The following is a 15,511-nucleotide window of genomic DNA, read 5'->3' on the forward strand; positions in this document are numbered from 1 at the left end:
GGGAGTTGTCTGGATAAGTTCCAGGAGAACCCTCCTTTAGAATGAAAATTAACAAACCGGTCTATGTGCGTTTGGATAGCACGCGAGATGCCAATAACTGTGCCATTTTCAAGAAACTCAAACCGGTTGTGCTGTTTACTTTCCGTAATATCGCGTAAGTGGAATGTTTACACACGATATGGAATGTTCTATAAGCTCATTATTTACAAGTTATTGTTTTATTTTAACACTTTGGTTTTACATTTCTCTCTAAATTTAACTACAGTATACCTTGAAACGCGTGTTTACCGAAAATCCTTCATCGTGACAACTGTGTTCGACTTGATAAAATAATTTAATGCATTAATATTAAATATAACAAATGTCTGTAAAATTTGGAATCAATTATTTTGTCGTTGTTCACAATTTGACTACAAGAACGTGACGCTTTCTTATGTGAAAATTAGATCTCATATTTCTGTTCTGAATTGGGAATGTTTTATAACGAATACTAGCTATTACCCGATTTTTGGAATAGACTACGAATAGGCCCATATGTTAACCAGGCACCCCAATAATGTCTATGCAAAATTCAGTTCAACCGGTCCAGTAATGTTTACGTGATTGAGTAAAAATTTAGATTTTTATATATTAGTATAGATTACCCAATAATTGAATTTACTTGAATGTTTTTGGCGTTTCTTATTATGTGTGTTTTATTAACGTCTAGGTATTTATTAGAAATGTATTGTTTGTAGCACAATAAATAAAGACGGATCTTAATGTTTTTTAGTAATTAATGTGGGATTTAAAATGTTTACCATAATTATAGACTATTATTTTTATCTAGTTTACTAATAATGCTCCTTGTGGTCATTTCAGTTGTTTATGTCACTCTAAGCTTAAAAAATGGATAATTAAGGGATCAATGTAAGATTCTTTAGACAGTTTAAATATTATAAAAACCTTCTACACTTTTAGTACGCGTGGCTTTACACGCACATATCACAATATAAAAAGAGCACCTGAGGCATCCTGCTTTTAATAAGCCTTTTGAGATGTTGAATGCCTTAAGAACCCTGCACTAGGGAATACACTCCGTTCTTCTTGTTAATATATGCAGAAAGATTAATGCCGAAGTAACGATTAATATTTGGTTGTGTATTTCTTGAGATTTCATATTTTTAAACTACACTTTTAAATCCTATTGATGTGGTTTCTGAAACTATACGTTTTCACTAGATAGCAATGACATACCAGCCTGTGCACATTGTTATACTATTGGGTTTAGTGGTATTTTGAAATTTCTTGAAAGTGAGCGGGTTCTTATTTTTGATTGTTCTGCCTTTCTACAATTGTCAAGAGTCCGTAACAGTGTAATGGTCAAGAGAGGGCCTGGTCAGAACCGGGAGTAATAGATAAAGCACGACCTAGGGCGACGTCCTAGCTTTGTCGTGAAAGAGCAATGGATCAGCAGCAATCGCATGATTTCCGTTCTACAGCAATGGATTCGGTGAAATGTTTTATGTACTTGCTCATGGAAAGGCTAAATGTACTGGGAGTAGCAGACAGATATTTAGCACTTATTTTTTTGTACTTAAATGAATAAAGTCGTATTGCCTAAAATAATAGGTTTTATATCCATCGTCAATCCAATCCAATTTCATGTGGTCTTATGGTGACATTAATCTTCATCGTTGGACCTATTAAGGTCCATGTCTATTGAGACATGGTGATGGATGGCTTTGTCATAAAATTAAAATGATACACCTCAACACTCATATAAATAAATAAATACCATTTGCACAAAACGTAAAACATTTGGTCCGTCTGTTGCGCTGCAGCTTCCATGCAACATCGCGCGTGATTGTGTTTGATATATTTGTGCAAGTGATGTTTATTTATGTATTCATATGTGTGTTGTGTTGTTTAATTTTAATTTTATGACAAATCCATGTAACACCATAGCTACTAAGGTCTAACGATAAAGGTTAACCTTTGAAACATGTCTGCATAAGACCACATGAAATTGGATTGGATTGACAGTAGCATATAAAGCTTATATTTTAGTTAGTGCAATCGATCAATGGGCTAATCACAATGGATAATTATAAAGACTCTATGATGGAGAAAACAAACCTTGAAATAATTATAGATAAGATATAGAATAGTTAAGGTAAATAGATATAGATAAGATAAATAATATAATACAATAAGTATAGAATAGTTTTTATTACCTGTACATACATAGACATAAAATAGCACATTCTTTGTCTAGCAATGAACGGTTGTGGCTAAGTATTAATGTAGATATTTAACTGTATTATACAGTACGTCAGCCTTGAGGTTTGCGGCCCTTGACCGGCCGATGGTAAATTAACTTAACGCGACGTTCTAATATGCAGTTGTAGAAACGTTTAGTATTGCCAATGTTTGGTTTATTACTTTCATTCATGGTACTAATGTATTTCAGATGTACACGATAAGTTTGACATAAAGTAAAAGAGTGCACATCATGTTCTTATACAAACCATGTATTTGCTATGCCATATACATTAGTAGTTTAACTTGTGTTATTACGTAATACAAAGTTTTATATTACAAATATATTAATCTACTTTTATATAATAATTTTATATTAATTGCTTTAAATTGAATAATCGGATAAAAATCCTATAGTGTAAACAAAATTAAAAATTAAGTTTGGATGCTGCTTTGTGAGATAAACGAATATCTAAATTATGGAATGTATAACATAATGGCGTTATGCCTTAAGCAGTGCCACACACTCACTGATTGGAAAACAATGGAGCTTTGGGAGACTCTCGCTGTTTTCATTAAAAAAAAAAAAGTTTTCTGTTAACCCGTTTTTAAATGGGAACTTTGGTTTCCTGAAGAAGTTCCGGGCAAAGAAGTGAATTCAACTAAGAACTGAAAATTATTTAAAGTTTAATTGTTTAGGTTATGTAGAGTTATTTTCTATTGCATATTAAACAAAGTTTTAGATGTAGAGCGAGCATGATTATTAACAAAGTTTAAAAATATTCAATATAACTAAACATATGTCAATTTTACCTGTGTTTTACATTTTACATGATACGTAATACGCTTATGAACACGTTCAGTATAGTGCACGCATAAATACACAACAGTTTAAAAAAATTTTATACAGTTATATAATGTATACCGTGTACCATGTAATGGTACAAGCATACTTTGTTTGACGAGCGATTGAACATGACATATAAAACATGTGTGTACTTTTGTACATCTGTAATCTTTACAATTAAATTTATTATAAAATAATCGTATGTAGCCTACAAAGTTTATAAGTTTCTGACTCTTAATATCCTCACTCGTAATATTAAGAAAATTTCACGAAATATGGTCTGTATAGTTTTATTTAAATTGTATGTTTATTTATACACTAAGCAAAAATTCCATGAATGATCAATAAATTAATGAATGTTTAATAGAATATACATTAAACCGTACATGGTGAGGTTGTGCAACTGGAATGTTATTTCAAACGAGACAAAAACGTTTTCAATCCTGAAGCAGGTGAAGCGTGATGGATTTGTGATTCACCAGCTGATTATAATTAACTGGAACCTGTTGCTGGCATCCATCCTAGACCTAGCCTCAGGCATTAGGTCTGTGGAACAAGCAATAGCTGGCTCTAGATGAAACGTCCTAGTGGTGAAACTTATATAGGCATCACAAATTGTACACGTTTCGAAACTCCTCGTAAATCAAATCATCAAGGACATTTAGCTTGCCTTTTTCTTTTCGTTCTTAAAACAAACAATCGTCTTTTTATGAGAATTTGATGCACAGTAACAATTAAATTACCCTTTCTATTTATGTTTTTAGAATGAAAAGAGGTCAAAATACTTAAGAAGTTTTTACAGATTATATATTAGTATTTTATTTTATCTTGTACTTTTTCTCAAAATGAGAATAGGTTAGTGCCTATCGTCTTATTAATATTTCCTTGTAACACAATTTATGGACAATGAACGAAACTAAATACATCCCAGTATTAAAAAAATAACCTAAAATGTCGTATTATGCAAAATGGTGACCGTTTATGGATTCAAATTATAACTACATGGAATTCCTTCCAAGTAATCAATATTAAAAATTAAATAACATGCGTCTGAAATGATCACTATACTAATAAAGGTTATTTTTAGTGTTAAAAAGTAAATTTCTCAGAAAAAAGCTCCTGCTTGTTTCCAAAATCACAATCAATAATACACAATTTTTAATAACTGATCAATATTTAACTGGACCAGTGAAACAATTTTTACAAGAAAACTTAGATTCTGTTTTTATTATTCAATATTTAATTTGGGGAAAGGGGAGATTTTAAAATAAATCTAAATAGACTTACTTGACTAAGAACGTGAACAATACGCTTCAATGTTCAGTGTCCACCATATTGTATAGTGTGATAACTTAAAATAATTTTGAGAGTGGAGCTCGATTTTATATTCTGTGTTCCTTAATTTGGTGTGCCTCAAGATGAGAAATATTTATTGAACTGGCCCTTGCTACAAAACATATATTTTTATTTAAAAATGTACTGAAATAAGTAAAAAATGTATATAACAAATATTCCGAGTACCTTTAAATATTAATTCGTTGAAACTTTCTTAGGATGTTTGATTTAATATGTACTTTACCTATATCAAAAGATATATTCTGGAATATAATTACATAGTGAAAACGTTTTTTTTTTTAATATAAATGGATTATTTAATATGAGCAAACTGCCATACACGAGTATATCGATGTATACAGTTGAAACGAATATAATTGTTTTAAAATTCACTTAATCTCTTTTTTGCCTTCAACTAAGGAAATTTATTTAAAATTTATGGGTTATATGAATTCAAATAACTATACAAAGATCCAATTTTTCTATCAAATTCATATCTTGAAGTTTAATACTCTTTCACAGAACTGAATGGGATCATACATTTCTTTGAATGTAATAGAAATTGTTTTTTTCCATCATAATCCATTGTAGGAGTGTATTAAAATGGTTTTTATTAACTTAATTATTTATGTGCAGTTAAAGCAGTTGGACCATTTACAAATGAGGTATAGATAAGTAGGAGATCTAACTAAATTTCCTATTTTCGAATTATATGTTAGAAACGTTCCAATCGTGTGAATAGTGATTTATAATATAAAGGGAATCCAAGATCAGAATTTTAACTGTGGTGGTGTTTAAGTTTTACGAGGCCATAAAATGTTTTTGTATAAGTTATGTCGAAGCTAACGTGTTGTTGTTGTTGCAGGAACAGACCTAGAGAATCCATACATCACGCATCTACACGGTAAGTAGACACACCTGTCGTGAGTGAGAGGGTGAAAGTCTACCCACTGATTGATTGATAATCAGATTGGCAAACGGAATGAAAATAGTGATTCCTCTTTAGGTCTCAGTAAGAGGATGTGTCATTCTTACATAATCTGAGCGGAGGTAATGGTCAAATTAATAAACATATGTGTTTGGCTGAGAGATTATTTCTGATATAGATATATTAACTTAATCATAATAAAATACAATTCGTTTGGAAATTAGTCAATTTTGATGGATTGCCTCTCCTGTAACCTTAGGGGTCGCAAGGATTATTTGACCAGTCGCAAATTCCTAAAAGGAGGCCTTTTGGTGGTGAAAAAGGACATTAAAGCAAAAAGGAGGACAATATTAAATATTCTCATAATATTTTCGAAACACACTGATTTATACATTACATCTTGTCACCCTGCATGGATATGTCTTGAACCCGGTGTTCCAAACTTCATTAGGGATACAAATCCCAGAAATGCAACTAGCAATTTTTGTCTGAACCTAAAGTTTAGTATAGTAACTTAAATATGTTACTTAAACACCGATCGCACATACATATGCAGACAAATTTGGATCAGACACGCTGTACAATATTTAAAGCGTACTATTATCAATCACTTTCTCACATATAAAATAAGGCTTCGCTCAGGTTGGATGCAGAATTTAAAATCTACATATGAAGTCTTTCTCAACACACCTCGTTACGTTTTATTATTTAAACAGTGTTTAAATAATAAAAATATCCGCATCATGTCACTATAAAATGATGCTGTATATGTTGGGACAGTTAGGCAACACGTGTTAATATGTTTGAATCTCTATACATGTATCTTGAGATTGTTTATTTAATTTAATCTGCTATTTTCTCCTAGTCATCATAGTAACTATAAGGACAGTGTACAAATATTAGCTAACACTCAGCCAGATTCCATGGAGTGACATGCTCCATCATCGAACTCAGTGTTTCTTATACAGAAATGAAGCTACGTGTACAATGTCGTCTATAGATCAGTTAATTTTCGAGATATTGTGCGGATCTACAAATAGACATACAGACATAAATTAAACTTTTCCAACACCACGAGTGTAGGCTTCGCTAAAGCTCAGTTAAACAGACAAGGATTACAATTATAACTGTTATGAAGGAGTAGAGCGTGTTGAGAAGTTCGAGATAAATAAAAATATAACTTTTAAGATGCGCTAAGCTGAAGAATAAAACCAACATTTAATATAACAGTGGATATAAATTGTGGTAAGGTATCGAGTGTGGAAGAGTAAATAAAAAGGATCCTTGCAGGCCCAACTGTAGAAGTTGTACAGGTTTTAACACGCGCGCTAAAACGAGGGAGGGGATCATGTGACTCGTTCATTGTTTGTTCTTTATTAGAAGGACTTCGGGAAATAACTATATTTAGGTATTTGTCAATAGAAAATGTATTCTTTGTTTGAAGTTTGCTTTTGAAGATGGAAGGATTATGAAGGAAACAGTATTTTTCTCCGGACATTTGCCATCGTTCAGTTATGCAATACAATCAGTAACACTACGTTTCGAGATAGTATCACTGAATGAGGCAAATGTTTGGAATAAAGTCCTCTTCCCTTCATAAAATGTGTACTTCACTAATTTATATTGTTTTTCAAACAAATGAACGTTAAGTCATCGTGTCTGGTGCCTTCTCTTGGTTGCAACATAAATAATGTTTACCCTATTTGACATATTTCATGGAGAAAGCTTGAGTAACGGTGACAGTGACAAAAGGTCTATACAAACCGCGGTTTAGCGGCGAGGGAAGAATAACAATGCTTTTGTTGGCCTGGGAAAAATTAATCTTTTATAACGGAGATGAACTAAGAGAGGCATAATAGTTTGTATTGGTGGCGATACTCAGGAAACAATTATTTTGTGAAACGCGTTTTCTTCGCTAAAATGTAGTGACAAAATGTCTTAGCTCATCATTTAGCACCGCTTGGACGATGTTGGTCAAGAATAGTCGATGACAATGGTAATTGTAGTAGTAGACACATAACATCTCATTGATTATTCATTTTATTAAGTAACTTTATTGTGTATAATTATAATTGAAAAGAATTAAAAACATTATTATGCTTTATTAACATTTTTACGCTGTCAAACGAATATATTCTTTAAATTAGTAAATTGACAATTTAGAAACAATTATTAAAGACCACTAGATGCAGTGCTCTCTCTTCCACCAAAATAGATCTTGATTGATTTTTTTCATATATTACTCAGAAAATGGTAATTTTTTAATCCTTACTTTAAAAAAATAATGTATAATTTAAATTGAAATATATATATATATATATTCTTTTTAAGACAAGATAAACACTGTATTTATGACTAATAACATTATCAAAACTATACTACTATAGGTACTATAATTACTTAACATTGAAATTGTTTATACTTATAATATCAAAATAGTTAGGGCATTAAAATTAGTTATCTTCATTTATAAATTTTTAGAACAGTATTTTAATTGTATGTTTTTAACACTAGTATTGGGAATGTGAACTACAACTAGTTAAAAATTATTCCTAATTGCTCTAGAATCATCGGTAGGATATTCATAGGAAAAAGTCTTCTTAACTAAATCAATCAGGCTCTGAAGTGTTTAAACAAGTGCAAAAAGACCAATCTACAAGACTCGAATGATTCTTTTGTGCCAAGAACGCGAGCAGAGTAGACAAGTTATGAAGATCACTTGACTTGCAGACTACAGCAATATTAACGTGACATGTAGTTTAGTGGGTAAGATGTCCGAGGTAACAAGTACCACTCAAGTGCAATGATGGCACAGTGACAGCTGAGACGCGTATACCGACGCGCCACTAGGCCTAGGTTACAGTCGTTACGTTGTTACGACACGTTACGCAATAAACGGTACTTGGCCGCTTTCGCCGCCCCGCGCCTGTGAAAGTCCCCGCGGCCCGTGGTCTTCTTTGACCTTAGCTAATCCTGCCTAATAGCGAGCGTCGCCGCCGCGCCACGCCGCGTGGTTTGACACCGGACGTGAGATGTAACGACCAAACTGTTCGTGCAAACGTCACATTAGGTCAGATTGGCTCTGCCACCAGCTAATACTGCCTAATAGTGACCATCACTGCAGCGCCACGCCTCGTGGCTTGACACTGGACGTGAGATGTAACGATCAGACTGTTCGTGCAAACGTCACATTAGGTCAGATTGGCTCTGCCACCAGCTAATACTGCCTAATAGTGACCATCACTGCAGCGCCACGCCTCGTGGCTTGACACTGGACGTGAGATGTGAGGACGGGGCTGCAAGTGCGACGTCGCATTCGGTCAGATTTAGTCAATAGTCAATAATTTACTGACGTAAAACATGCTAAAATTTAGACATATATACCACATTGAGCTCTCATTTAGACATACTAGTACGTTTTACCTCTTGTTCCACATTCATTCATCACCAATGCTTCCCATTGTGTTCGATAGTCAGTCTTGTTATTGTGAGGTCTCTCAGTCATACGCCAGAAAATCGTTTACATGCATTTGGCGCTAAAGAGCGTTTCAGACGAGTTTTGATCACCTTGGGCGTAGAGGCATTTCTTAATTCATTAGACAGAGTTTTAATAAAATGAACCCCTGCCTGTGAAGGAAAGCGTTCATAAACCACCGCCCTTTGTCTCCGTTCGGTAATTGTCTCTGCCTCTAGTCTCGTATGAATGAATGTCTTGGCACGTAGTCAAGGTATATTTAGGCATACAATTAAAAATTGTTTCCAAAATGTAGAGGTTAAGCATAGTTATTAGTTGCAACCTTTTGAAAGTTGGCCTGCACGACTCTCTAAGTTTGATTTTGCAATGGTGCGGATCGCTTGCTTCTGAAATTCGAACACTCTTGAAAATGTATTATTTGCATAGGCACTCCAGAACACTAATCCGTAAGTAAAGTGAGGATAAATGAAGCCATAATACGCCGTTATCAGAACTTGACACGGGCTGTATTTTGCTAAAGATCTCAGAACATAAATGCCTGAGGGTAATTTTGAGCAAACCTTGATCAAGATCAATTCCAAGGAATTTCGAGGAGAAGATTTCTTCTGGTAAAGTATCCGCTAACATGATGCTAGGAACATACTCGAAGTCTACTGAGTTTAAAGCGAAATTCAAAGGTCAAATTTAGAAGAATTTGTCTTTAGATTCAGGCTGTGGAAATGTTGAACATAATTGTTAATTCCAACAAACGCGTTTTGTTCCAAAACTGATTTCGTAGTTTCATTGAAACAAAGAGTCGTATCATCAGCATTCTACACGATTTCCCCGTGCGTCAGTGATTTTATGTCATTGACACAAAGCAAGATTTACTCTGACCTTAGTTAACGATGCCTTACACTAAGCGTAGCCGCCGCGCCACGCTGCGTAGTCCGACACCGCTCGTGAGATGTGAGGATCGGGCTAAATTTGGTCCGCGATTGGCTCTTGACAAATCGGCAGGGGTCAATTGGTTAACCTTCCGGCTGTATTCGACCGGTTACTTAGTCGTTAAATAATATCAGAATGCTGCAGCTGGTTTTTAACTGATTGACCATCGGAATAACCAATTAACCGTACTATCGCACAGAGACCTCTTGTATAATGTTATACCGGATACTTCACATAAAATATAAACTTAATGTGAATAAAAATTAGAAGCAATTCGTATCAAGAAGCATTTTACTGCATCTACCATTTGGTCTTTCCATTTAATGTAATGAGCTCATTCACGCACATAAAACATTTAATAAACTTTGAGATAAAATATAATGAAATCTATTCACGATTATACAATTTAATCCGAAGCCCCTTGAATTATTTTATGTGATTTACCTTCTAGAAAAATTAACTTGATCTATTATACAAACTAGCCTAATAAGCCGAGACATACACACACAATAATTATTAAAATACTATTAAATGTATTAAAAGATAAAACATTGTTACCATTACTTTCACCTTACCAACATACACTCTTGTCGGTAAGGACGCAAAATATCTTCATAATAAATAAGTTGAATTAATATTAAATTTCTTTTATTCTCGAGGAAAAGAGACGGTTTCCTTGGAACGTAGTCCTAAAAGAACATTTGTGCTAATGTTTACATACTTTAATTGAGAAATATCTCTCCGTACGAGTATAATCCAACTAATAAGTTATTACTGGTGCATTATATTATTGTTGTCCATGAAAAGGGGGTTTTAAAGGCACCAATATTCATAACCTGGAGTTTTTCTAAAATTTAATTACGTCTGTCTTTAAGATTATTTAATATTAAGTAATATAACTGCACTGAACTAATAACATACTTGTTTTAAGGGAAAATGGAGGAAAACAGCAGCAGGTAAATTAGCTTTCAGTTGAGTCATGTTGGTAACAATACTTGTTGAACGGTAGTGCTAATAAGTATTATATTATTAATTTATTACATTTTCGCAATTAACAATAAAATTATTGAAAACGTTAAACTAATGGTTTAGTTTATGAATGCAATAATATTATTTTATTGAGTAATCAATTTGCATAGCTATTTCATTTACTTCATATAACTCTGGATATCAGAAAGGGAGTTGGAGTATTAATGTCTGGTTAGCCATGATCTTAGCTCTAGTGGTGTCAAACAGAGAAAAATAGCTTTGATTTGTCTGATTTCTTCAGGAAGCGAATTGAGTGGCTTGACCCCATTTGTGTTAGTAAGTCTTCTAAAACCGTCCTTCTGTGCTGTTGGATGCTCCTTACCTCTAGTCTCGTACTGATGAAATTTGTTTTTTTTTTTTTTTTTAAGGTTACACTCAGTTAATGTTACGAAAAACACTATTTTTGCTGGCATTTTATTTGACGGTACAGCTACCTCTTGACTTGTATAAAGCACTAATACAAGTCAATTTAGAAGAATTTGTCTTTAGATTCAGGCTGTGGAAATGTTGTGGAAAGAGGATATATAAAATTATTTCATGAATAAAAATGAAATCCAAATCGTCCTTAAAAGTATCGCCATAAATCCGATAGGTTTCCTAGCTGTTTACGTTCCCCAGTCGTTACGAAGTCTTGCAGATTCGGAGAAGTTATGTGGGAAGACAGGCGGGCGCGAGCGTGCATTGCTTGAGCAACCGATATGATTTGCAGTCTGGGACCTTCCCTCCAGAGATGTTGCGACGAGATAGAAAGCTCTCCGGGCGGCAGAAGATCCTCCAATTATTGGCCGGGTAACCGGTCCACGGTGTCTCACCGGTTACCGGTAACCTTTCAGACCGTCCGCCTTCACGTAACTCGGCCACAGTGACACCATCCGGCCACCGGTTTTATAACATCCATTGAGGATTATTAAAGTTGACATTAGATTCATTCATCGATCTTCGCCAGTTTACCTTCGGCACCATTCATTTCCTGATTGTGGAGAGCAGTGCGTCAGAGCATATACTTTTAAGTCAGTGCAATTTTGTTAAAACAATACTGGTCATAGCTCTTTAAGATATTTTTCAAGTCAATTTTTCTAAACAGAAAAATATAATAATGCTTTTTTGGTGATTCCATGCGCAGTCTAGGCATTTAAACCAGAGTTTGGAGGTATCTTACAATCGGGTCCAAAGAATGAGGATTGGGAAAAGGTTTTGGAATTTTTACAATACGTATATATATATGTATATATTTAAACACATATGTGACAGATACGGCCAAATACAAAATAATTGAATCGGAAAAAGCGCTCTGTGGTGTAATGGTAGCACATTCACCCGGCAAGTGAGAGATCCGGGTTCGAGTCCCGGCGGAGCAAGTACTTTTTGCGATTCAATGTTTATTGAAAATAAAATTAGGCTATTGCCATTTATACAAATTTAATGAATGTAAATAAAAGTCGTTTGACAGGTATTTGGTCTTCCGATCATATGTTTGTTTGCTTATTTAAACACATATGTGACAGATACGGCCAAATACAAAATAATTGAATCGGAAAAAGTAAGCGCTCTGTGGTGTAATGGTAGCACATTCACCCGGCAAGTGAGAGATCCGGGTTCGAGTCCCGGCGGAGCAAGTACTTTTTGCGATTCAATGTTTATTGAAAATAAAATAAGGCTATTGCCATTTATACAATTTAATGTATATATATATATATATATATATATATATATATATATATATATATATATATATATATATATATATATATGATGTCTGGAGAGAATAACACATCAATAAAAATGTTTAATTTACTTAGATACAAAATATTAAAGAACATTCTAGTTTCTTAAATAAGGTTTAATGAGTCATTAAAAATTGTCACACCCTAAAGCTATACATGGTGTAGAAAATCATATTTTTATATTTAGCCGATTTTAATTGCTGATGGAAAGAAAGTATCAATATTTTCTACTTTAAACGCATGTACTTGAATGAACAATGTCTTCCTTTGTGGTTTTTTTAGGATGTTATTTATAGGATCATGACTTGAAGTAAAATATCCCAAAAAACCCATTTGCTTAACTTTAAACTGTTTTCTAAATTTATTGTTTTTTTTATTATTCTGGATTTATTAAAGAAGTAAAAATATAATATATCTTGTTTTCTAATATTACTGTCAATTAATCATCATTGAAGGAATGTCACGTTTCTCATTCCTTTGACCTAAATAGCCTTCGGTTTGTATTTATCAAAAAAGCTCTGAAATATCAAGGAAATAAGTTTTTGTTTGGGTTAAAAACAAGCCATGACATTTCGAGAGCAGTGTTTACGTCAAACAGCCTAAAAACAACACAAGTTTGATAAATAACGAAAATGCCAGAGGTGAAAGTGCCACAACAAGATTACAAACTACCTATTAAGTGTCCTATGTCTTATAAATGGTTAAAACTAAGATCTATCGGCAGATAGCAATAATGGCAAGAGTCTCCGGCCTTGTAGACTCCTAGCTGGTGGTCAATAACTCAATACTCAATTGCTGTGGGGGGAGGGGGATTATCCGAGATAACTGCCAGATCCCACTAATCATATGTTCGGTCTCTCAGTGTCAGCTGGTGGTCAATACTCGTAAAACTTAACGGCTCCGAGGTGTTAATGACCATACTATTTTGTAATTTTAAGAGGATAATACTTTTCGTGGTCTAGTAATTCTCGATTGAACAAGACTGCGCAATGGAGTGATCACCGACAACACCCCAGTCTGCGTTTATAGTTGACCTTTAACATTGCATGTTAGTTGGTAGTCTGTAGAAATCTTACATATACTCATTATATATTGTGTAGTATTACGAATCATTACCGTATAAGGTAATGTCTGGAATATTCAAGAAACTAATCAATATCAATTTTCCTCACGTATAAAATTTGAATGAACCATTTTACAAGTTATATCTAGTTTCATTTTTGTTCTTTCGACTCATCCGTACGATTTACGTTCTATAAATAAGTATACATAACCCTAATTTGTATAATGATTATATAAAAATAATTTTATAATGATATACGAGTATGTCTCTTTTATCTCTCAATTTTTAAAGCTTATGATCATATTATTTTCTACTTTCACTCAGCAATTACATTTTAACGCTTTGTAATTAGTTAAAACACTAGTAATAGTAGTTTGTATATTTACCTAGTTTATAATAATAATTACATTGGTACTACCCAATTGTATTACTTTGATCGATGTCAATACAATTCGCCTATTTAAATAATTCCAAAAAAATTGTTTTTAATTGATTCTGAAACAAACTGGTATATTCTGGAGATAATGATATTTTGATATCTCTTTTCAGATGGATTTTACTTCATACTATTGTTTGCAATATTTATTATTTGATTTTTTATGAGAGTATCAAAGACTAGTTCCAACATCATGCATAATGTAAGCTTATAAATGTTCCATCTAGTATAATTTGTAATTACATGTTAATTATAAAGATACTGATTACTTTTAATGAGATAATGAACGCAACAAGCACTTAAATTACTGAAGCATGACGTCACATGTACAATTACATATGAGAGTTCAATGGAATTCCGTAAGCTCGAACTATCACAAGATGAATGGTCTTCCAACAGATGTCTGTTGACCTTGACCCACAACACAGTAACCACGACATGTCGATTACGATAGCTAGTTACAATAATACCCCATTGTGTTACACTGAGGCTAGGAATGGCTTACCGTTTTCTCTTAGTAGTTCTATGATTACACCTGTTCCGATATTACGACCAATACACAGATGACTCATGATTGTTGTGCTATCACTGACTTGATTTATACTCAGAAGACAGTTAAAGGAACAACGCAATCTCAGTGAAGCACTCTGTAATGAAGTATAACAACGAAATGTTTCAACAACATCAAGTCATAACTGGTTAATAAAGGGCTTTACACCACACCAACGTAATAAATTAACCAATATAAACATTCAATGTGTTTTCAAACAATCGTAACGACGTATTCATCTGCGTCAACACCGTTACACCACCAGAACGTTTTGTTTTTCCTTCTTATTCTATAAATTAGCAGGGAAATTCTATAAATTAAAAAAAAAAATTTAAACGGTCACTAGCATTAAACGTAAGCTATGCCTGTAGTGTAACCAGTGAGCTTAAACATTTACCGGTAAATGATGTTGAAGAAGAGCCCCAGCCCGGCATTCTCACTTGGCGAACACTTCTCACGCGGCAGTTACTCAGGGCGGTCAAGTTCAAATGGCAAGGCTCGCAATAAAATGAAAGCTATTATTGCATAACATTGAAGTCAAAGGTCGTTCGATCTTGGGAATCATGTATCCGTTTCCGGAGAGACACGGCGCGACGTCACGCGCATTCGCAACTGCATTCATTCACCCCCAAGGCCATGGGAAACTCTCTGCGTATGATTATTACATCTAAAAATAATTATATACTCATGAATTTCATGAATATTTTCATATAATGTATGAGATGCGCATTGCAATTTCATATTCATCTAATTCTAATCAGACGTGCAACCATATACACGGTGATAAACTGTAGTAAACCATCATTGTGCTCAAGAAATCTTAATATTGAAGCAAAATTTGAATTAGAAACATTATCTCATTTGTTACCTTATAACAATTGCATAGTTAAAATTTTTAATTAGGTCATCATTAGTTTGTTATTGGTTTCTCTTGATTCGAGGAAGATCGCCATTAA

General features: G+C 33.6%; 1 protein-coding gene across 2 annotated transcripts in view; it reads left to right on the forward strand.

Moving 5' to 3' along the window:
- LOC124357554 (GATA zinc finger domain-containing protein 14-like) overlaps positions 1–15,511 on the forward strand; it is a 103,234-nt gene that overhangs the window by 22,281 nt on the left and 65,442 nt on the right. For both annotated transcript variants that reach the window (XM_046809460.1, XM_046809463.1), the window contains exon 2: positions 5,289–5,327. The gene's annotated coding sequence lies outside the window, so the exon portion shown is untranslated. The remainder of the gene's footprint in view (positions 1–5,288; positions 5,328–15,511) is intronic.

Source organism: Homalodisca vitripennis, chromosome 3 (assembly GCF_021130785.1).
Source record: "Homalodisca vitripennis isolate AUS2020 chromosome 3, UT_GWSS_2.1, whole genome shotgun sequence".
NCBI lineage: Eukaryota > Metazoa > Arthropoda > Insecta > Hemiptera > Cicadellidae > Homalodisca > Homalodisca vitripennis.